General features: G+C 36.5%; 1 non-coding gene across 1 annotated transcript; it reads right to left on the minus strand.

The window, feature by feature from the left end:
* Positions 1-21560: 21560 nt before the first annotated feature.
* On the minus strand, positions 21561-21633 carry Trnan-guu. The gene has a single exon. It is a non-coding gene; the product is annotated as a tRNA-Asn (tRNA).
* Positions 21634-24130: the final 2497 nt, after the last annotated feature.

A 24130-nucleotide genomic window follows, 5' to 3' on the forward strand; every position in this document is an offset into this window, starting at 1 on the left:
GTGATAGAGCAGCGGCGTATTGAGCCGAAAGTCGTGGGTTCGAATCCCGCCTGTGACACAAATTTTTCATTTCGAAAAAAAATTATATATATTTAATTGAGTATTAATATATTTAACAGAAACCGATAAAATTTAGTATGAATTGTTTTTCTTAAAAAAATTGGCCTACTTTACTCGAAGCATCGTTTAGTTTTTGTGAAAGTAAGTGAGTATATCTAATCTCATTAATACAATCCTACATATTATTTTCTTATTCTGCGTAAAAATAAATTGAACGATACATCAATTACTTGAAAATACATGAACAACAATGGCAAAAAAAATTATATTTATAAGAAGATTGTTATAGTTGGACCCATCCTTATTATTCGTCTTTTTCAGGGTATACAGAGAACATTTTCAAATTAATTTTCACACATATACATAGGTATATCACAGATGCTTGATAACTTACTAGTACTTAGGCAAAATGTGAAAATATTAAACAGGTTTGTCCAATAATAACAAAACCCCATCTCCTAACTATACTAGTTTTTAATAATAATAAAATTTATTAAATTTATAAGCAATATTATAATAAAGTAAATATAAATTTCTCAATAAAAAATAAACAATATGGCATGGAAACTCCGTCTGCCGGAAGATGGTGAGAACTAAGAGAAGAGAAGGAATTTTTTTTTACCACAATCTTAAGTAACTAAGTACTGTGATAAAATATTAAAAATTAATTAATTTGAATTGACATATTCAATTAACAATAATTTTAAAAAAATAAGAAAACGTTATTTCAATATTCAAGAGAGGCATAATAAAACTACCTACATTTTTACCTAGTAGATATTTTTTCCTTTATATATTAACTAAAGTATGCGAGGGGCGTCGGTGGCCGCAAGGTTTAGTCTTTGACACGGTGCTCATCACTGTAACGTAAAGGTCCCGGGTTCGAATCCAGCGGCCCTGCATTATGGGTATACAAATGGGTAACTAAAGTAAGTGAGGAAATTCAACGACAAAACAAGCGAGAATAGGGGGACCAAAAGCAAACTAACAAATTTCGTTGAACGAATCTTTTCAGTCCAGGAAATTCCGCGAGATCTGTCTTGATTGACAAAATTGCAGAACATAGAAATAATACACATTTTTCGCACGTTTAATTGGCTAATTAAACCTCAAGAGGAAAGGCAAATGTCTATTTTAATTGCAAGATACTGGGAATAAGGTGAAAAAATTGCGTCCAATTTTAATTATCCAATTAAGACTCTGTTTGAGATAATAAATCAATTTAATACGTTAATGCTATTGAGATTATATCAATGTTACAGTGCTATGGAATCTGGCTAGCCTTGATTTTAAATCCGACGTGTTTTGACATTTCTACAACCAACCAAACACTAAAGATGAGAAATGGCGAGAAATGCAACGGACCAAACAAGCAAATAGACAAAAGAAAACTGTTTTTACCCACAATCGAGTACTTCTAACATTTTGGAAGCTTCTCAATCTCTTTCAGTAAACAAAAAAAAACATCGTTTGAATCTGACAAAATTTTGTGTTTTGCCATTGTATTCATTCGCATATATTCAATTTTTTCATTTAAAAAAGGTTAAAAATCGTCGAAAGAAGCTGTAAAGAAGGAGCAGGAAGATCGATAATGGACAAACTTTTACTTATGGTATTTCCTCTTGGGAATACTTATTTCTAGCTCTTCTGGCCAGCTAGTCTTCGAAGTTGTGTCAGAGGTGTTTCGTCTACAGTCGCCTGCCCTGCTTATAATCCTGACTACCGTTTACATTTTACTTTTCTTACTTGTACAATTTCATTATACAAAAAAAACCTTTGGAATTGATTAGAAATTTTCCTTGTGACACTTTACGGGGTGAGGAACGTGTAATTTGATCATTTCCGACTATCCTAGTCTGGCCAGTTATCGTTGTTTCGACCTGTCAGATGCGTTTAGGCTTCAGTGGTGTCGTTCGCAAAAGAAAAAAAAAGTCAAATAATATATACAAACGTCATCAGAAATCTAATTCAGGAAGTAAAATTGGGGACTGAGAAACATAGTGATTTAGATTTTTAGGTGTTTTTTCAATTCATTGTCTCCTATCCATCCTGTTCTTGCAGGTGTCCCTCCAAATCTCCAAATAATCATGAGCAAAAAAAATTGAACTGTAAAACCTACAAAAAATACACAATAAATAATCATTTGTGGCAATAGTAATTTCCTTTTTTTATTAATTTCCCCCTCTTTGCCTCTCTCCTATTTCTTTTTCCAAAACTTCTTTAATAATGATGTGATTGACTATAGGCAACTTGTGTGAAAATCCTGGATTTCTTAAAAATAAATTTATATTTGTCACATAAATATATAAGTATTCAGCACACCTTCATTATTTGGTCAATAACCGTCGTCGTCTTTGGTATGTCCTCGCACGAATCAACTGATTTAACCGACTTTTGATATGCTAATGCGCAAAAGTCAATTAAAAGGGGGGTGAAAACGTCGTCGTCGCGTTGTGTTAAAACGCCCCCATGAGCGGGACGGGATCAGATTACCTGCGTTTTAAGTGAATGTTGTCTGCTAACAATTACATAGCCGTTCAAGTGGCGTGAAGTGCCTGGAGCACATGGGCAAATAGCCGACACCCTCTCATGCAATCCCATATGCCATGCGGGTTCCACCCCCTTCCTCGGCGCGCACGCAGACAATGTCCCATTAGACACCCCTTTATTGGCAAACAACCACGTCGATTAATTAATTCCGTGAAAATGAAATTATTGACATGTTTCCAATTCGTGTCTCCGCCAGGCGGATATGGTGTATTTTCATTAACTAGCTAAATTTTTTTTGTATATATACTACTACACATAAATCCTCTAAATTAACCATTTAAAATAAATAGAAAAATTAATTTGATTATTATAAAAATAATACCTTTAACTCGTATTTTTGTTGGGTGGGGCAGTAACCAGCTTGCCTCTCCCTTTTTATAACCTTGACAATACGTTTTCTTGACTACAGCTTTCTCTCTTTTGACAGTGAATATTTTCTCGCAGTGTTTTAAAATAGACCTTGGTTCTTCTTGACTTTGTGCACTGAGACTTAATGCTTTTTAACAGATCCCAAAGTTTTAAAGGTTACCGGGTGTACCTCCAAGAAGTAGATTGAAATCTCAGCCTGCATAGGCGTTCGCACCAACTGAGGATTCTCCGAAGTTTTTGCGATTGTCCGGGAATTAGGACTTTCTTGCCTGCCTCCGTATTTGAATACATTCCAATTAAACCAAATACTTAAGGCCGGACTGACCTTTGGACCAATGACGATGAGGTGGATTCGGTGGATGTACTTTTTTGCCCAATTTGGTATGCCGCAACAGTGGTTATTGGGTCTTCACTCGCGAATTTGCATTATGTTGAGACGTCGCGAAAATTAAGTGACCCAGTGCTGCTTGTTGCTTTCCCCAACGTCTGGAAACGGTATTTTGATGGTGAATATTTTCTCGCTGTGTGTTTAACCTAGACCTTGGTTCTTCTTGACTTTGTGCACTGAGATTTAAGGCTTATTATCAGATCCCAAAGTTTTTAAGGTTACTGCAGGTATCCTCCCAGTAGTAGGTAGAAATCTGAACGCAACAACAGAGGATGCTCCGAAGTTTCTGCGATGGTCCTGGACTTAGGACTTTCTTGCCTGCCTCCGTATTTGAATACATTCCAATTGAACCAAATAATTACGGCCGGACTGTCCTTTGACCAATGACTTAAGATGGATCCGGCGGGTGTACTTTTTTGCCAACTTGGTATGCCGCAACAGTGAGTAGGGACGCTTTTTGGGTCTTCACTCGCGAATTTGTAATATTTTGAGAAGCCGCGAACATTAAGTGACCCAATGCTGCTTGTTGCTTTCCCCAATGTCTGGAAACGGTTCTGGAAACCAGAGCAGACAAAAAATACATTGAATTGCTTCTGTGCCCATGAATGAAAACATACTAATGTTCTTTGTAATATAATTTCCCTCAAACTTTTAACTGTTATAAGTGCTGAAATGAAAAAAAGTCCTAAAAAGTTCATGATTTGGGTCTAAAAAAATTATATTTATTAATTATACGGCTTGAGGTGGTGTATGTGTTCTATGCTGTATGTTCCACCAAATTGAAAAAAAACTGTGTTTTCTTCGTTGCAAACTTTATCCAACAACCTTTTTATATTTCGTGTTTCATTGCTCGAAATTGAAGGTTCAAAGAATTAGTGTACCGTTTTGTAATGGTGTTGTATGATGTTGCTAAGTTGGTTTTTGTGTGGTCTAGGTTGAAAATAAAGCTGAAGACCTCAGAAAAGACCAGTCTTTGAAAGATTCGTGTGATTTGAAAGGTGATGAAGCTTGAGGATGCCGGGAATCGTTCGACAAACAGCGTTTTTTATTTGAACCCTGATGAAATGTGCGAAAGATCTGAAGCATCTCAAGCCAGATGGTGAAAGAGAAACAGTTTTAACGTCAAATCACAAAGACAAGCGATGAAATTCTCCTCATTGAAAATTGAACTTCTGAGTTGTATTGTTCTCTCTCATTAATCAGATGAAAAACCAGGATGAAATGACGTTTCTAGGGCATAAACGATTGTACAACAGTGAAAGTTAATATTAGGTATCAACAAATCAAATGGGATTGCCCGCCACAACAGAACAGTTCGACCTATTTTTGTCCCTCGATTTAGCCGTACAGAAATAATCTCGTTGTGGATAAATTGGAGCAAACTTATGCTACATAAGAACGCATTTTTATATTATTTAACTGTTTGCGTTTAAAAACGATCGTAGGGGCTTCATAAAACGTTCGTTAATGGCAAGTATCGCTTGAATATTAACCCGGACGAGCTGATTCCTATTTCAATAGCTCGTTAGAGCCCGTATGTGTGAACTTCCGTTTTCTTCCCTCTGAGAGGGCCGGCTGAGGTCTAATTCAATCATGTGGGTGTTTATTTATATTTGTGCGAGAGTAAGAAAGGGGTCGGGGTGCGTGGTAACCCGAGACCGCGTGTTATCCCGTTCTTTCTCTATTGCCAATTAGAAAAGGAGGGGTGGTTTTTCTTCGAAAACCGCCTACACGCCTGCCAAAACTCAGGTAATCTTATATCCGTGTGTTTCCCGGCCCGAAACCCTTTATCTCTTCTCGGGATACCTCTAATTGGGGGTTTCGATCCAAAGAAAACCATGAAAACGTTTTTTTTCGCCTTTATAAGGCCTAATAGAGTCTTTGGAGGAGCTCGATGACACAATAGAGGCCTCTTTTATCGGTTATTTTATAAAACAGGAGTTAGTTTTATGGCTAATAAGCCCATTGTGAACTGGATTAAGATCGTTTGCTCACAAGGTGCAGCTGCGGTTAACCACCTTCAATGTTGATAGGTCTGAAAAAGGACTAAGGTACAAACCACTTCGCTTTGTGTCCTAAACCGCCTTCTTTCTGAAAAAAATTTAACTCAGCGAACAATAACGATTAAATTATTAATTGTCTAATGAACCAGTCAACCGGTCAATCCGAAACCTTCATAAATCGTCTAAAAATAGAACTAAATGCTGTTGTAAGAAACCGTTTTAGAAAACGTTAAGTGCCAGCTGATAAATATTTAAAAAATAAATAAAATATGATAGATGTCAGAAACCATGGAATCTATTAATAATCACTAAAGCTATAAGTACATGAAATATTTTGTTTATGGATTATTTGGAGATCGTGAGATGCGGTCTGGTGTGACGTAGGCTTTAGAAAAACATTTTCTTTATCGTGCCCACGTTCCGACCTTTATTGAGATCATCTTCAGGGCCTGGGTTTTATAAACTTTGTTTAAATTATACAAATACATGTAGGATGTGGGAAAAATGAGGTTATACAAAGCTAGAAAATTTGAGTTTAAAACAATTTTATACAATGCTAGAAAATTTTAGATTTAAAAAAAGAATGAATTTATACGATAAATATAAAATTTTCTAGCAATTTTCCCCACATCCTGCATGTGTATTTGTATAATTTAAACAAAGTTTATAAAAGTGAAGTCTCAAGACAAGTGAAGTCTCTTGTGATTTTTTTTCGGTTGAAACGAAAATGATAAGAAAATGAACTAATCAAATTTCGTAAATTTGTTATTATTTTGTAAAGAAGTAAAATAACGAATATCCTGGCACACCTTTCTCACTTCATTAGGTGAGAAGATGTGTAGATGTTGTTCTTACAAATGGTTGACCCCGTGAAGACAACTACAGCTTCAAATCTTTTATCCTCCTTTATCACCGTGAGTGCAACTTACAGCTTGATGAATTGTTTTTCTTAAAACGCTCTAAGAAACTGACTAGTGATTAAATATACTAATAAAACGATAAAACGAGTGGAGAATGACAAGGCGAAACTACTGAGAAGCAAATTTCAAAACATCCTCGATTTTTTTTTTTTTAAATCACAATTTACATAGAGAAAATACGTTTCTTATAACCTGCTAATTACGTCGTTAACTTATTTTTAGGAGGTTTTTCTCATTTTTTTGGTTTTATAGATATCCTTTAATTTATCCGGATCGTACAGGATGAAATAAAATGCTGGGTGGAATCGCTCACGTATCAAAATTGCCAATTAAGCTTCGGTCTCCACTTTATTTTTATTTTTTTTATATTCTTTATACTTTTATATTTTAAGAGTTGTAAATTTTTATGTAATTACCTACTCGTTTCCTTTCATCCTTTCACTCGTTTACATTCTGCGCTCCTTTAAGGGCATATAAACAAATAAATACCGGGCAATTAGGCCGGCGACTGGGAACGAAAACCTGATTGCCAACATTATCACTCTAATTTGTAAATTTATTGACCAGAAACATTATAAAGAATGAGAACCATTCCTCCAACCAAATTTCACAATTTTGTTGCAAAAAATGTATAAAAAGAAAGTTAATTATTTTATCGGTTAACCAATAAAACCCCCTTGTTTTACCCGAGCCCAAGATATCTAGTGTTTTCAGACGCAAAAAAATCAACAAAAATTCAAAAACTTGCCTTTCCTTCTTATAACCGGGAATAAAGTATATTTTCACTCCTTCCTGTATTTCTCTCTCTGTCTATCTCTATCTCCTCCTCCCTCTCAATCTCTCTCTTTATTCTCTTTTTTGCCTAACTCTACTGTCTCTCTGTTCTATGCGTCTTTCTGTCCTCCTCTAGGGTCTCCTATACCTCTCTGTTGCCTTGCCTTACGGTATCACTGTATTACTCTCTCTCTCACATTGAAAAATTTCATTAAAAAACTTAGCTATTCAGGTTCATAACCAAGATTATGTTATGTTCTCACTTGCGCNCTCTCTCTCTCTCTCTCTCTCTCTCTCTCTCTCTCTCTCTCTCTCTCGTGGTATTTTCTAGTGTAGTAGAGCTATTTTTCGTACTTTTTATTATTATTATTATTATTATTTTTTCCAATTTTTATACGTCGTCAAAGGAAGTTTTTTCTACGTAATTTTACTGTTATAAATTTTAGGTTTGCAGTGAAAATTGGTTTAAGACTGCACTTGTGTAAAATTGGTTGAGTAGAGATGTGTTTTTTTTTTTCTATAGCTGAGTTTTTTTTAATAGAATATAAACAAAATTTTGTGAAATGCAGACAATATAAGGCGCTGAAGATGATCTCAATAAAGATCGAAACGAAGATGTTTTACTAAAACCTACGTTACACCAGACCGCATCTAACGGCCTCCAAATAATCATGAACTAACGGTCACTAAACACCACACATTTCTACACGAAAAGAACGAAGAAAATGGGATACTACGAACAGATTTTAACTACACATGGACACCAAGCAAAGAGTATTCTCAAGGACATCGCCAGGAATGAAAAATCCGTCTCTCAACACGACACGCAAGAATGGCACAATTACACAAACGACAAACACTTTAAGCCCTGAAGATGATCTCAATAAAGATCGAAACGTTTGCACGATAATGAAAATGTTTTTCTGAAATCTACATCACACCACACCGCATCCCGCGATTTCTGAATAATTAATGAAAAAAAACTTGCATCCGCTATCAATCAGAGAACCTTTTTGTTGAAATGCAGGCAATACAAGGCACTGAAGATGATCTCAATAAAGATCGAAACGTTGGCACGATAAAGAAAATGTTTTTCTGAAACCGACATCACACCAGACCGCATCTCACGATTTCTGAATAATTAATGAAAAAAAAAAACTTGCATCCGTTATCAATCAGAGAACCTTTTTGTTGAAATGCAGGCAATACAAGGCCCTGAAGATGATCTCAATAAAGATGGATTACATAAACAGAGATAAACATATCATCAATTACAGAACAGACACATAATGTTTCATAAATCCCAGGCCCTGAAGATGATCTCAATAAAGATCGAAACGTTGGCACTATAAAGAACATGTGTTTCTAAAACCTACGCCACACCAGACCCCATCTCACGATTTCCGAATAATCATTGGCTTACGGTCACTAATCACCACACTTGTTATACATACAACTATCATATTTCAGGTTCAGGTTATATATAATATATATATATTTTTTTTTTTTTTCAATTTGCCTTATTTGCAATTTTTTTATTTGTATACGATTTAAATCAGACAGTGCTCCTCCACCATAAGTTATGTGTGGCATGATTAGAGTTGGCATAAGTTGTAATTTGGTATTTACATTCTACTTAGCAAAACTTAACAATCTATTAAATCTATGTAAGGTCGAGTAGATATGATTTTTAAAAGAGAGAGTAAGAAAGAGAGAGAGAGAGAGAGAGAGAGAGAGAGAGAGAGAGAGAGCGATCGACAGGCAGCGATGCATAGTAAAGAAAGTGGTACAGTGAGGCAAAATACCGAGGGACTTAGCGAGAGGGAAGGAGTGGCAAAGAGGCAAGCAGATAGAAAACCAATGGCAAAGAGAGTGATACAGTGAAACAATTCGTAGGGCAGAGAGAGAGAGAGAGAGAGAGAGAGAGAGAGTGAGAGAGTGAGATAGATCGACAAACAGGGACACAGACAGAGATGCATAGTAAAGAATGTGGTACAGTGAGGCAAAATACAGAGGGACTTAGTTAGCTAGAGGGAAGGAGTGGGACATGGGCAAACAGACAGAAAAACAATGGTAAAGAGAATAATACAGTGTAACAATTCATAGGACAGGGAGAGAGAGAGAGAGAGAGAGAGAGAGAGAGAGAGAGAATCTAGTTTTGTTTATAGTTGCAGATTTTGGTCAAGAGTGAAAGTGAGAAGTGTTTGTGAGATTGAGAGAGGGAGGGAGAAAGGATCTAGACAAAAACGTCTATTTCTAGTAATTTAAGGTGTATTCTTTTCGAGTGGAAATGACATGATAAAGCAGATTAAAAAGATAGCTTTATTGTTGCAAAAGTCAGGGTGGAGTCTAAGGATCTGCTGGGAGATCACCTGCTTACAGAGGGTGCAGTGCGGGGGACAGAGCATGGAAGGAAAAGTAAGGATAGCTTGGAAGTATTTGGCAGTATAGGGATGATGCCCCTGAGCATGAGCAAGAAGCCAAGAACACTGGTTCCCGACAAATTTTTTATATTTTTGTTTATAACAAAGGAGTTGTTCTGCGATGGAAATGTTCAGTAAGAGTACTATACAATATACATAGCGAATTTCAATTCCAGCAGCAGCAGCTTTAGTCAAGGTTACTCTACCAATGATAATCTGTTTGTTCTTGTAATAATAGACATGCAGTTTTAGTATGGATGCTTGTTTGTTGGAAAGGAAAAGGTGTCTGTATTTTTTAAAACTTCGTTCTAAGTTTGCCAATGTAGGTTTCTTATTCATGAATGTTCAGACGGAAGGACACTTTGATCCTTTCAAACATAAATGTAAGTCTAGATTCGGTTGTTAGAGTGGATTCAGAAAAAATTTTGTTCAACTGTTATGTCCAATTAATATAATTCGACTATGTTTTAAAGCCATGAAGTAAAACATAACAAAAAAAGACTCAATTGGTGAGGGTTGATTGAAAAAAAAGTCCTAAAGCGGGTAAACGAGGGGAGACCGATTGCTAATGGGTGATATCACGTTGTGGTCCACGGAAACAATTACCGCATCTGTGGGCGTTGGAAATTAGAGTCGGACACCCGGTCGTGCCAGGGGCAGGGGCCTTGTAAAAAAACGCAGGGTAAAACAAGCCCGGAGAGAAAGAGGAGAAAAAACTGTGTCTAATAAGAAATAGCAGCTGTGCCGACAATTAAACAATCTGTGACGGCACGAGCTACAGGCCCAATTGCTTTATTGGGTGTTTCTCTAATTGTCGTGTGGGCGTCCTATCAGTCCACGGACGCCTACGTTAACANAGGAGGCTGATAGGTATTCTGACGGGCCACTGCCCACTGAGAAGACACCTCTTCGTAATGTGTATCCTACCAGATCCCTTTTGCCGCTTCTGCGAAATAAAAGAAGAAACGGCAAAGCACTACCTCGCAGAATGTGATAGGTATGCTAGGTCTAGATTTGAAATCTTCGAAGGAGAGGACATCACCAAATCACTCCCCGAGATAAAATGGTCCAAAATCTTGGGGTTTGTGAACAAGTCCAAGAGGTTTATGCAGGCCCAGCCGACCAAGTCCAGTAACTCGCAGTACGAGTCTACCCAGGAATTTAACCCCTCGGGTCTTGGTCGCCCACCCTGCATAATATATATACCCACGGGTAGTACTCCTATAAATCTGCATACAGATTGACATATGTAAGATTGTTTTGCCCTGTTGATGACCTTAAAATAGGTCGAAGCTTGGCAATAACAACTGAATTGGATTTTTTCTTCAAGACCATACCTTGGTCCAGAGTTCGTGAAACATCCCAGGTGGTATGGTGAGTGATGAGGATACTAGGAAGCAGGGTTTGTTCCCTCCAGGTACTGCAGCCTTCTGGCTTATTGTGCCTTCCTAGTTTTCTAGTTCAGTGCAATATACTCAATACTTCCTCTCAGAACTATCAGGTCATTGACTGTCATTCCATAGGTTTTTCTGTATACTAGTTTAAAACTTCATTTAGAAGTTGCTTCGCATTCGAAGATGATATGGGTTTCCTCCTCCTCATTGCATAATCTGCCGATGGGATCATCGTTACGTGTTTCTATGTTGTGTAGACGTTTTGTCAGATGCCAGTGACCGGTACTCGGTAGTCCTATCACACCTCTGAGCCTTGCCCTCTCCAATTGCAGCAGTGAATGCATCACGGTTTTAAGTTTACTGCGTCTACAGCCGCTAGAGTTTATCCACTTCTCCTTTTGCTTTGTTTGGATCCATTCTGCTTTGGAGGATTTATTTTTGTTATCCCTAGTAATGGTTCGGCGGCCTATGTGTGGTCTTCATTCAGATCCTCTTCTGGCCAGTGTGTCTGCTTTTTCGACACCCAAAATTCTTTTTGTGTCCTGGTATCCAAGATATCATTAGGGTGTTGTATTTACCCAGGTTTTGGAGATTGTGGATGCATTCGCCTGCACTGGTTAATTTTAAAGGATTTTTTTACATGCTGGTATCAAGGTCTCACGTGGAGTATACAATCGGAGTAAAGTAGGAGTGATCATGGATTAATTGGTGAATAACTGCTTACATCATCCCAGATGCAACCTGCAAGAACCACCACAGACATGGGATTATTTGCTTTCCGTCTGCCTAAACCGATAATGATCAGCATGTCAGTGGTTGTTTATAACGAAATAAAGAAAAAAAATTCCAATAGCAATTGACATACATAGTAATTATTCAATGGGAGCAGGAACACAATGGATTTTTTAATGGCTTTCTGTTCAGTTAGATTAGCCAACATAATATTAAATCCATTTACGTTTTCGTAGTCAATTGAACTAAGTTACTTCTTTCAATCATTTAATTATTCTTTCTAAAGTCTTGGTAAAGTCATAATATTTATTAAATATTAGAGTTGTATGCATGAATTTAATGAAGCGTAGAGAGTTTTAAAGAAGGACGGTTCAGTAAGCTACATAAATTAGGTATGGTTAAGTACTGGTCATTCCTGGAGCCTACAACCTAGTTGGATTACAAAAGGGTACGCGGTGAAAACACAGATGAATCGAATTGGATGACAGCAGGAAATCGAAAAAAAGGTCGATAAAATTTCTCATGGAACTAAGGGTGGTTTTGAAAGTGTAAGGTGCTGCATCATTTTAACGTCCACCAATTATACGGAGGTCAGTCATTAAAACGTCGTATTTCACGAAACGAGAAAGGGGGAATCCTTCAGTTTCCTAATACGGCCATTAGCTCTGACATTTCGCCGGCTTTTTAGTAAGTGAGACGTCATCGAGTTTATGCTAAGTCATCCACGCTCCCCCCCACACAAACCACCCCATTCTTCAACTTGATGTGTAAAAATTGTTGCTCGTCATCCCCTCCTGGCAGGGCCGTCACGGTGAAAACATTTAATAAAATTATATTCGAGTAAATTTTCAAATGTATTTTGTAAGTTTCTAAACAGTTTATTACAAATATAGGTAGGCTTGTTTGACCACTGTTTCGAATCAAGACGGTGATTAACGACTATAAAAGGACGACATAGTTTTGGGGTCAATCTTCAAATTTACTGCAGTATAAATATTTTCAAAAGTTTGTAACGGCTAAATTGGACGACGTCGTGTCACGATTATGAGAGTGAGGTCAACTAAGGCTGATGGAGGTAGTTGATAGGTCAATGGAAAGGTCCCGGAGCTAGTTGATCGTTGATCTTTCTTTTGCCGTCTATGAATGGAGGAGCGCCTACGCTCAATGAACATTCTGAATCATTCAGTACAAGCGAGTTAGATTCGACTGGGTGACGCGCACAATGCGGATCACGCGTACTTCTTGATGACGAATACACGAAAAATTATCTTTATGATGTCAATTGTCCCTCTTATAACTAAGAGTCATTAAAAAGACTGCACGCAATATGACAAATTAAAGCTGTCTTTTTGCCGTTTTGTTGACGTTCCTTCTTTCTGGGTCTTTGTTATCTTACCTCAAGATCAATCTCATTAAGATCTCTCTTCTCTCCGTTTTTTCTCTGTTCTCTTTTTTCCCTCTCTCTGTCTCTCTCTCCCTCCCTTCTCTCTTTGTTTATCTATCTCTTTATCTCTATCGAACATCACTGTATATACCACTCTCTTTACTATTATCTATCGATTCTTTTCTAATTCTCTATCCTCCTCCTTTGTCTATCCTACTTTGTATCTTACTTCTTTCCTCAACTACCCTCTATCTCTTTCTATCCACTTTTTTGTCACTAAATCGTCCAGTCGCACTGTATCACACCCTTTACTGTTGGCAATACTGCCCTTTGTCTGTATAGTATTCTCTCTTTCTCCCCTTTTGTTTTGTCACTAAATCTTTACCATCACTTTACCATTGTCTTTCGTGCCCTTTTTCTGTCTATTTTTCCTCTCTCTCTCTCACNACAAAACTCTCCTCTTTTTATACCACGCTGTGCCACTTTTTCTTACCCTCTCTCGTTTTATTCTTTCTCTATATCCCTCTATCTATCTATATACCTTATATCTGCATATCTTTATATGATTCTATGTATCTAACTAGCTACTTCTATCTCTATCTATCTACTTGATTATCTGTTGTCCTCAGTGTATCAGTTTTATCACCCTCTTTACTATTTTGCCATTTATTTTCTCCCTCTCAATAATAATACCTGACAAAAAAGGTCTTGGTACACAAATTAAATTTTTATCTTTTTCTTAAAGCTTACGGGTCGTAGCAATTCATATCCAAAGGTTGAAAAATCCCAAGTTTTCCGTGGTTGAAAGATTTTATTCAATTTTTCCTATTACATTAACTTACAATTAATTAAGGTTTTCAGTGGAGATAAAAAAGTCGATGGCACGAGCGGGATTCGAACCCAGGACCTTCGGCTAGATACGCCGCTGTTCTACCACTTGAGCTATCGTGACTTCGATCCCTTCGGGCCCTAACCATCTCAAAACCACCTTTTGAATTTTCCCTCCTTTTTGCCATTTTTCAATATCAACTTAAAAATTTTTCAATTTTTATTTCAACTTACAACCTTAATTAATTGGTCAAGCGGACCACGAAAAATAGTGAATTTAATGAAATAAAATGAAGTGTACTTCACTAAAGCTCTCCCTAGCCATTTCACTTGTCGCCGAGAATCAAATTGATTACACGACATTTGAAAAATGACAAAAAGGAGGGAAAATTCAAAAGGTGGGGTTGAGATAGGAAGTTGGTGTCCGAGGGAATCGAAGTCACGATAGCTCAGTGGTGGAGTATTAACGATTATACTAGATTAGCGGGACTGTGTACGATTCACAGGTGTGATTCTAGATTAATACTAAATTTTATCGGCAGTTAGATTATTTAGAGCAGCGGCGTATTGAGCCGAAAGTCGTGGGTTCGAATCCCGCCTGTGACACAAATTTTTCATTTCGAAAAAAATTGTGTATAATTAATTCAGTAAAAACAATTCAGTTAAGTTAATTAAGGTTTTAAGTTGAGATAAGTCACGAGCGGGAATCGAACCCAAGACCTCCGGCTTGATAAGCCGCTACTCCACCACTTGAGCTATCGTGACCTCGATCCGCTCGGACATTAACTTCCCATCTCAACCGCACCTTTTGAATTTTCCCTCCTTTTTTTCCATTTTTATCTCAACTGAAAACCTTAATTAATTGTAAGATATTAATTGGTCAAGCGGACCACGAAACTAGTGAATTTAATAAGTATTACATTAACGTTTCGAGCCTACGGCCCACCATCAGCACCTAAACATAGAAAACCTCGTGACGCAATTGCCATCAGAAGAAACACACATAACTAATTTACATTTTTTTAAAATAAATATACCTGGACTATGCCATAGATACATATATATTTCCACCCATTTCGAGGGGAATGTCGTCAAAATGGTTTTAAAACTAATAATTTTATAACAATAATTTTATTTTAGAACCCTCGTGGGTACAACACATGACAATGAGATTCTTTTTATATATACCCTCTGCCGCTATCCGCCCTTATCCGCGTGAGTTTCCACTTTTTAGATGGTGATTACTGGTTTTTTACCAAGTTGTCAAGCAGGGGAGGACGGAAGGTACTTACTTGTGTAGGTACTGTTTTCAATTAATTAATCTTCCATTTCAAACTTACGTAAAGATTAATCAATTGAAAGACGTTATTTGGTCAATCGGACCACGAATTATAATGGTTTTAATAAATAAAACGAAGGATATCTTCACGAAAGTTCTCCGTGACCATTTCATTTATCGCCGAGAATCAAATAGATTGCACGACATTTGAAAAATGGCAAAAAGGAGGTAAAATTCAAAAGGTGTGGTTGAGATTGGAAGTTAGTGTCCCAGTGGATCGAAGTCATAGCTCAAGTGGTAGAGCAGCAGCGTATCTAGCCGAAGGTCATGGGTTCGAATCCCGCTCGTGACAATAACTTTTTCATTTCAACCAATACCTTACATAAAGATTAATTAATTGGAAGAAGTTATATGATCAATCGGACCACGAAATATAATGGATTTAATAATAATAAAGCCCTTTTTCCCGGCAGACGGTTGTCAAACATAGCTTTTATTTATTTTTTATTTACAGTTGTAACTTATTGTATTATTGAGTAAAGTATATTATTTTCATTTCACTTCGTTGACGAGCGTCTGCTTGAACCTGTAACCTCGCGGTTATGTTTTCATTGGATAGTATTTTTCAAAAATATCCGTTTTTCATCACTCGCTACAATTATCTTTCAAAATCGATCATCTATTGGATATTGAAGGAAACTTTTAGATACATAAACGCGTTGTTGAGCTTGGGCGGTTGACAAGTCATGAGGATCCGATCTGGGTCGTATAATTCGGACATGAAGCTAGCATTTGAAACCCCGTTTCGGACTATAATCCTCGAGTGGTCGCATACGGATCCTTATTGTTTCGAGCAATCCTCCAAATCATCCACTACTAAAGGGCGACCAGATCTAGGCTGATCATGAAGGCCGTTGTTCGCCGAATTGAAACCTCCTTTTTACCGCTGGTGCCTCAGTACACCACGAATGACAATTGTTTCTTCCGTCATTTTCGTTGAGATTTATAAACTGGAATGAAAGGCAATCGGTTGGTATACATAATTAAATAAAGGATTATTCAAAATAAACAATGATAAATACTTATTCAGAAATCGTGAGATGCGGTCTGGTGTGATGTAGGTTTCAGAAAAACATTTTCTTTATCGTGCCAACGTTTCGATCTTTATTGAGATCATCTTCAGGGCTCAAAGTGTTTGTCGTCTGTGTAAATGTGCCATTCTTGCGTGTCGTGTTGAGAGACGGATTTTTCACTCCTGGCCATGTCCTTCAGAATACTCTTTGCTCGGTGTCCATATGTAGTTGAAATCTGTTCGTAAAATCCCATTTTCTTCGTTCTTTTCGTGTAGAAATGTGTGGTGTTTAGAGACTGTTAGTTGATGATTATTTGGAGGTCGTGAGGTGCGGTCTGGTGTGACGTAGGTTTTAGAAAAAGCCAACGTTTCGATCTTTATTGAGATCATCTTCAGCGCCTTATATTACCTGCATTTCACAAAATTTTGTTGTTGTTAATATTTTGTTTATATTCTATTAAAAAAAATCAGCCATAGAAAAAAGAACATCTCTACTCGACCAACTTTGTTTTCCGTTTAGATGTTTCATTCTTGTCTGTCGTGTTGAGAGTGCCGGAAAACAAACACTTTGAGCCCTGAAGATGATCTCAATAAAAATCGAAACGTTCGCCCGATAAAGAAAATGTTTTTCTGACACCTACATCACACCAAATCGCATCTCACGATTTCTGAATAATCATGGACTAACGGTCACTAATCACCAAAAAAAAAGATAAATACATTGTTTACATCAGAGTCGAATAAAGATTAAAATGGAAACTTCAATATCATCAATTAATCAACACACAAAGACTTTTGTAACGACCTTGCATGGTAGCAATCGTATATATTACTTTTGGTTTTACGGGAAATTAACATTATATAAAAGAAACATCGAGGCAGCAATATAGGCCAAATGAAATCGATGAAAATTGACGTTAAAACAAAAACCTCATTTGTTGGCAGTTGGCCCACCTTGTAAATGGTGAATTGACAGTGCATACAAAATTTAATATAAAGGGAAGTCCATCAGAAGAGCACGATATACAAAAAAAAGGGGGGAATGAAACTAGTTCAAACATGCTTTTCTGTGTAACAACGGGGTTTGGTTTAAAAGGACTCACGCAACCAAATCCATTTTTACCGCCTTCTGTAAACACCATTAGCCGTTGAATCGCTACCGACGAAATTACAGTCAATAATCGTTCTGTTTGATATAAAAAAAATACCCTTTCCAATATCTCGAATTGAAAGGATTAAATCCGAAATGATAATAGGAGGGTACACAAGAAATCTGTATTTAATAACATTGTGATTTTTCTCTGACAGAATAGTAATGACACTTGTTTGGAAATGTACATATGTTTTGTAACAACGTGATTTTTAACATATAAAGTAATAATACAATCATTATTTATAACACACTGACTTGGGATTTTCCAGACATAGTTAAATTTTAATTACAAGGAGATCGTGAGATGCGGTCTGGTGTGACGTAGGTTTTAGAAAACATTTTCTTTATCGTGCCAACGTTTCAATCTTTATTGAGATCATCTCCAGGACCTGGGATTTATGAAACATTATGTGTCTTTTCTGTAAGTGATGCTGTGTTTATCTCTGTTTATGTAATCCATTTCTAAAAAAATACGTTTATTCCTGTGTGTAATATTTTTGGATTGTTGTCGAAATTGTGTTGGTTTTCAAGGTGGTGCGTAGCCAGTGCTGTAGGATTTTGTTGGGTTTTTTTTGCAGTCATCAATATCTCACTGGCACTGTCAACACGACACACAATAACACATCCACAAGGAAAACAAACACATTGAGTGAATACAAATACTTTGTGTGTGGTGATTAGTGACCGATAATCGATAATTATTCAGAAATCGAGAGATGCGGTCTGGTGTGATGTTGGTTTCAGAACAACATTTTCTTTATCGTGCCAACGTTTCGATCTTTATTGAGATCATCTTCAGGGCCTGGGATTTGAAAACAGTGTTTACATTTAACAAATACATTTAGGATGTGAAAAAGTGAATTTATACAATGCTAAATATATTCTTTTATATTCGATCAAAGTATTTCTACTCACTCAAAGTGTTTGTCTTCTGTGTAACTGTGCCATTCTTGAGTGTCGTGTTGAGAGTACCAGCGACATATTACTGTTTTATGTTTATATATGTTGGATTTTGAAGGGGTGGGGAAGGAAGGCGGTATAGAAAAGACATTTTTGTATAATGCGTCGGCTTCCTTGCGGTGAAAAGAGCCACGTGAGGTGAAACGTTGGCACCATAAAGAAAATGTTTTTCTGAAACCTACATCACACCAGACCGCATCTCACGATTTCTGAATAACAAATACTTTGATTGCGTCTAAAATTTCAAGCATTGTATAAATTCATTTTTCCCTCTTTTTCACATCCTACATGTATTTGTAAAATTTAAACAATGTTTATAAATCTCAGGCCCTGAAGATGATCTCAATAAAGATCGAAACGTTGGCACGATAAAGAAAATGTTTTTCTAAAACCTACGCCACACCAGACCAGAATTTTACAAATACATGTAGGATGTAGGGAAAAAATGAATTTGTACAATGCTAGAAAATTTGAGATAAAAAAATGATTTTTACACAATGCTAGAAAATTTTATATTTATTGTATAAATTCTTTCTTTTTTATAATCTAAAATTGTCTAGCATTGTATATAATTGTTTTTAATCTCAAATTTTCTAGCATTGTTTAACCTCATTTTTTCCCACAACCTACAGGTATTTATATAATTTAAACAAAGTTTATAAATCCCAAGCCGTGAAGATGATCTCAATAAAGGTCGAAACGTTGGCACGATAAAGAAAATGTTTTTCGAAAACCTACGCCTCACCAGACCAGAATTTTACAAATACATGTAGGATGTGGGGAAAAATGCTAGAAAATTTGAGATAAAAAAATGATTTTTATACAATACTACAAAATTTTATATTTATTGTATAAATTCATTCTTTTTTAAAATCTAAAATTTTCCAGCATTGTATAAAATTGTTTTTAATCTCAAATTTTCTAGCATTGTATAAACTCATTTTTCCCACATCCTACATGTATTTGTATAATTTAAACAAAGTTTATAAATCCCAGACCCTGAAGATGATCTCAATAAAGGTCGAAACGTTGGCACGATAAAGAAAATGTTTTTCCAAAGCTACGTCTCACCGAACCGCATCTCACGATCTCCAAATAATAATTATTATTATTATATCATCGAAGAATCTAAGTTAAAACCTATTTATTTGTTTGTTGGGTGTGGTTATAATTTTAATGAAATAGTTTCCTCCTGTCTTGAAAATAAAAACGTTACAGCTGACATTTAACAGTGGAAAGGGCATGAATTAAGTGCCGCCACGGGATGAGGCGCTTCCCGCCATCACATTAACTCTTGTTTTAAGCACTAATCCACTACTAAATACTACACAAATGGCAATATTTATATTAATTTTTTAGAAATTTATGTGTTTTATGAGCTCGTGAGATGCGGTCTGGTGTGACGTAGGTTTAGAAAAACATTTTCTTTATCGTGCCAACGTTTCGATCTTTATTGAGATCATCTTTAGGGCCTGGGATTTAAAAACATTGTATAAATTCATTTTTTCACATTCTACATGTATTTATATAATTTAAAAAATGTTTATAAATTCCAGTCGCTGAAGAGGATCTCAATAAAGATCGAAACGTGATGAGGCGCATCCGGCAATCACATTAACCCTTATTTTAAGCACTAATCCACTACTAAATACTACACAAGGCAATATTTATATTAATTTTTTAGAAGTTTATTTTTACTGATTATTTGGAGCTCGTGAGATGCGGTCTGGTGTGACGTAGGTTTAGAAAAACATTTTCTTTATCGTGCCAACGTTTCGATCTTTATTGAGATCAGCTTCAGGGCCTGGGATTTATAAACATGGTTTACATTTTATAAATGCATGTAGGATATGAAAAAATGAATTTATAAATTCCTAGAAATTTTAGATTAAAAAAACAAAAACAAATACTTTCATTGAATCTAAAATTTTCTAGCATTGTATAAATACATTTTTTTGAATCTAAAATTTATACAATGGTAGAAAATTTTAGATTAAAAATTTTTTTTTTACTTGTATATGTTTCATTAATTCAAGAACTGTCGTATATTTAGTAGAAAAACTTTCTTTTTTCATTTTGATAGTCTTTGAACCGATTTTAATTATCATTGGTTTTTTCGGAAGAGTTTAGTCATCATCATGAACTGTTACCAGGTTCATCACGTCGCAGACCTCAACTTGACATGCGACAACCTCCAGTCCCTCGGCGCAACTCCCATCTCGTCCGGCACCGGGCATCCGGGAAGGGGTTGACAGGTGCCCGCGAATGAGAAAGGGGCGGAAATGGAGCAGGGCAGGATTGGAGAACCGGCCGATGGATGAGCTAATAAGAGATGGCGGGGGCGTGAAAAGGCAGGGATTGGCGGCGATCCCGCGAGGCGTGGCCACCGCGCAACATGTCCACTGGTGGGAGGTCGCAGCCGCAATCCAAAGCAACAATCCCTGGAACGCAGGTGTCATGATGAAGCTTCACTCATCACTATTCCAACACACCTTTCCTAGGCATTCCTACCTCATCAGGAATTGGAACCGAATGGTCGGACTGTAAGATCTTATATCCCTGCTCCATTTCCTCCTCTTTCTCGGTCACGTACACCTGTTAAACACTTCACCTGGATCTTATTTTAGTTACCCAAGTGTGCTGGGAAAAAAGCCTACAGTTCCGAACTAAAAACAACTTAATAATTAATACAGAGAGTTATAACTCCACGTCCATGACCTACCGTAAAAGCAGAAGGAGCAAACATTCCCGGATGTTTTGACCAGGCGGTCGAGAAAAACAAAAGAGACAGGGATTCAAGAATGTCCTAAGAAAAAGCGTGAATAGGCGGACCAAATAAGTAAGAAGACTTTTGAACAGACATTTCATTAAATATAATGACTTATGTGTGATGTTTAGTGACCGTTAGTCAAGGATTATTCGGAGATCGTGAGATGCGGTCTGGTGTGACGTAGGTTTTAGAAAAACATTTTCTTTATCGTGCCACGTTTCGATCTTTATTGAGATCATCTTCAGGGCTCAAAGTGTTTGTTTTCCGTGTAGATGTGTCATTCTTGTGAGTCGTGTTGAGAATGCCCAAATTCCAACCACTTTTAATCTCTCTAATTTAATCTAACTAATCAAAGTTTCACGTTTTTTAACGTTTAATAATTGAGTCTTTGTTTAAAAAAGTTTTAAAAATTCCATTATATTTAGTGGTCTATTGACTGAATTACTTCTTTCAATTAATTAACCCTTTTATGTAAGGTTTTGGTTGAAATGAGAAAGTCAGTGTCACGAGCGGGATTCGAACCCACGACCTTAGGCTCAACACGCCGCTGCTCTACCACTTGAGCTATCGTGACTTCTTGAAATTGAAATTAAGAAAACAAAGGTGATAACGAATCAATTTTTATTCGGAAATCGTGAGATGCCGCTGGTGTGATGTAGGTTTCAGAAAAACATTTTCTTTATCGTGCCAACGTTTCGATCTTTATTGAGATCATCTTCAGGGCTCAAAGTGTTCGTCTTTTGTGTAATTACACGCTCAACACGACACGCACGAATGGCACAACTACACAGAAAACAAACACTTTGAGTGAGTAGAAATACTTTGAATGAATATAAAAAATATATTTTGCATTGTATAAATTCACTTTTTACCACATCCCACATGTATTTGTTAAATTTAAACAATGTTTATAAATCCCAGGCCCTGAAGATGATCTCAATAAAGATCGAAACGTTGGCACGATAAAGAAAATGTTTTTCTGAAACCTACGTCTCACCAAACCGCCTCTCACGATTTCTGAATAATTATCGATTAACGGTCACTAATCACCACACACACTAATCAATTTATTTCTTCATAATTCAAATGAGACTGAATAAAATTTTTAAATTCCGTAAAAAATAAATACTGAAAAATCCTTTTCCTTTCTAATTGATATTCCCAATTTAAAATATAAAATAAAATATTTTACTGTAAAAACAATGAAACAGATTAAGAGTATTTTTTTTCTTTGATTGAGAAAATGAAAAAAACTCAATTCGGTGGAATTTTTTGTCTGTCAATGTATTAATAATAAAAATATCTATCAAGACGTCTACTGATAATAGATAGATAATAAAAAAATCTCCTTATCTACAAGACCGCGTAAAATATATAATTTATTTGTTTAACTATGTGAGCGTACAAAAAAATTGAGTTTTTCTTTAAAAAATATAAAAAGGGTACATACAAAAGCATACATAAGTGGAAAGAAATGAAGCTTGAAGAAGTTACAATACAAGTAGATCGAAAAAAGAGACGATTTTATAATTTTATTTATTTTTATTACGCAAATCTGGAAAATAATGTCTTCAGAACGTAATGAACAGCCGATGGAGATTTTTTTCTATCCCGGGCGTAGATCACCTGGCTCGGGCTGGATCTCTTTTGATCGATGGTTTTGTCATGGACGACCACGTGTCCTTTAAGGCCTTTTATAATGCCGACGGGCGGCGTACACGGCACGAACAGGAAGGACCTCTATGCACTATTTTTAATAGTCCTTTTTGGTACAAAAGGTGGCAAACTATTCAAAAGATTCCGTCTTTTCATTTAATTTTTTTTCTTTTAAGTTCTATTGTACGGCATTAATAATGAAAACAATATGATAAATAATTATTAAGACAAATAAATAAAAATGAAGGGGTGATAAGTGCTTGTTTTAAGTTTTTAAGTTTGACATATTAAAAATCAAATGTGAGTGTATTTATTAGCGAAAGTCGTTTGGGACTGCATTAGAGCCATTTCAGACATTGAGGAAAATAAAAAAATTACCCTTGTCTGCCAGGGTACACGGGCAGAGGGGCAACAAAGAGAACGATAAATTGGTCAAGAAAGTTCAACAGGACACCTATTGGCCCTGAACCCATTTATGACTTACCAAACTGCCAAAAACAGGGATCCGTTAGACAATGGATCAATAATAAGTCCTTAGCTCAATGGCAAAGTAGCCCGGTACAGAGGCATGCGAAAAAGTTTATCGTAAGTTGAAGAGATGCTACGTCTAGTATAATAGTCGGACAGCTAACTGGACACAGCTGACTCAGAAGGCATATGTATAGACTCGGTGTGTGCTAACCTAACAAGCTTGTGCAGATTTGCCAAAAAGAAGAAGAAGATACATCTGGGCACGTCCTCCACGAACAAAACATTCCTAATCCTGGGAGAAGATCAGCCAGGATCTGAAGGATCCAGCTTCGGGGGCCGGTAAAAAGCCTCAAGCTTAACGAGGAGCTTTAGTTAAAAAAATTGAGATAGCAAAAACAGACCAATACTGATATTTATTGGAAAAAATGCTTGAGTGTGTGTGTGTGTGTGTGTGTTGTTTTTTCGGTCCATAGNCAGGTGATAGTATTTGTATAGTCCGTTTAATAAAGTTTTCAAATAATTTCACTGTTGTTGGTTTCATGATATCGTTTATGTTCTCTGACCAGCTGGTGCCCACGTGAAGAGTGACGTCTCGAATCAATATGCTCCTAATGTCGAAACGAGAACAATTATATGTTAGGTGGTTCCAGTCTTGTATGTAGCGCTGCAGGGACAAGACGGGCTATCAGATAACCGGAAACGATGTAGGTATTGTAAGTGTTTCCTATGCCCGCTGAGCACCTGTGGCTGGATATAAAGTACCTGATAGACCTATACGTTTAGATGAATGAACGCGGTGTGATAGGCGGGTCAGTCTTAGAGTAATATAAATCTCCGTCGACTACCCTACTTTTAATTGTACAAGGCTTGAAATGTTCTACTATGTACGAATGTATTTATTAGCGTGAATTATGGGAAGAGGTACAGGATATAAACACCTTACC

This window comes from Cimex lectularius, unplaced genomic scaffold, assembly GCF_000648675.2.
Source record: "Cimex lectularius strain Harlan isolate CLEC.00 unplaced genomic scaffold, Clec_2.1 scaffold285, whole genome shotgun sequence".
NCBI lineage: Eukaryota > Metazoa > Arthropoda > Insecta > Hemiptera > Cimicidae > Cimex > Cimex lectularius.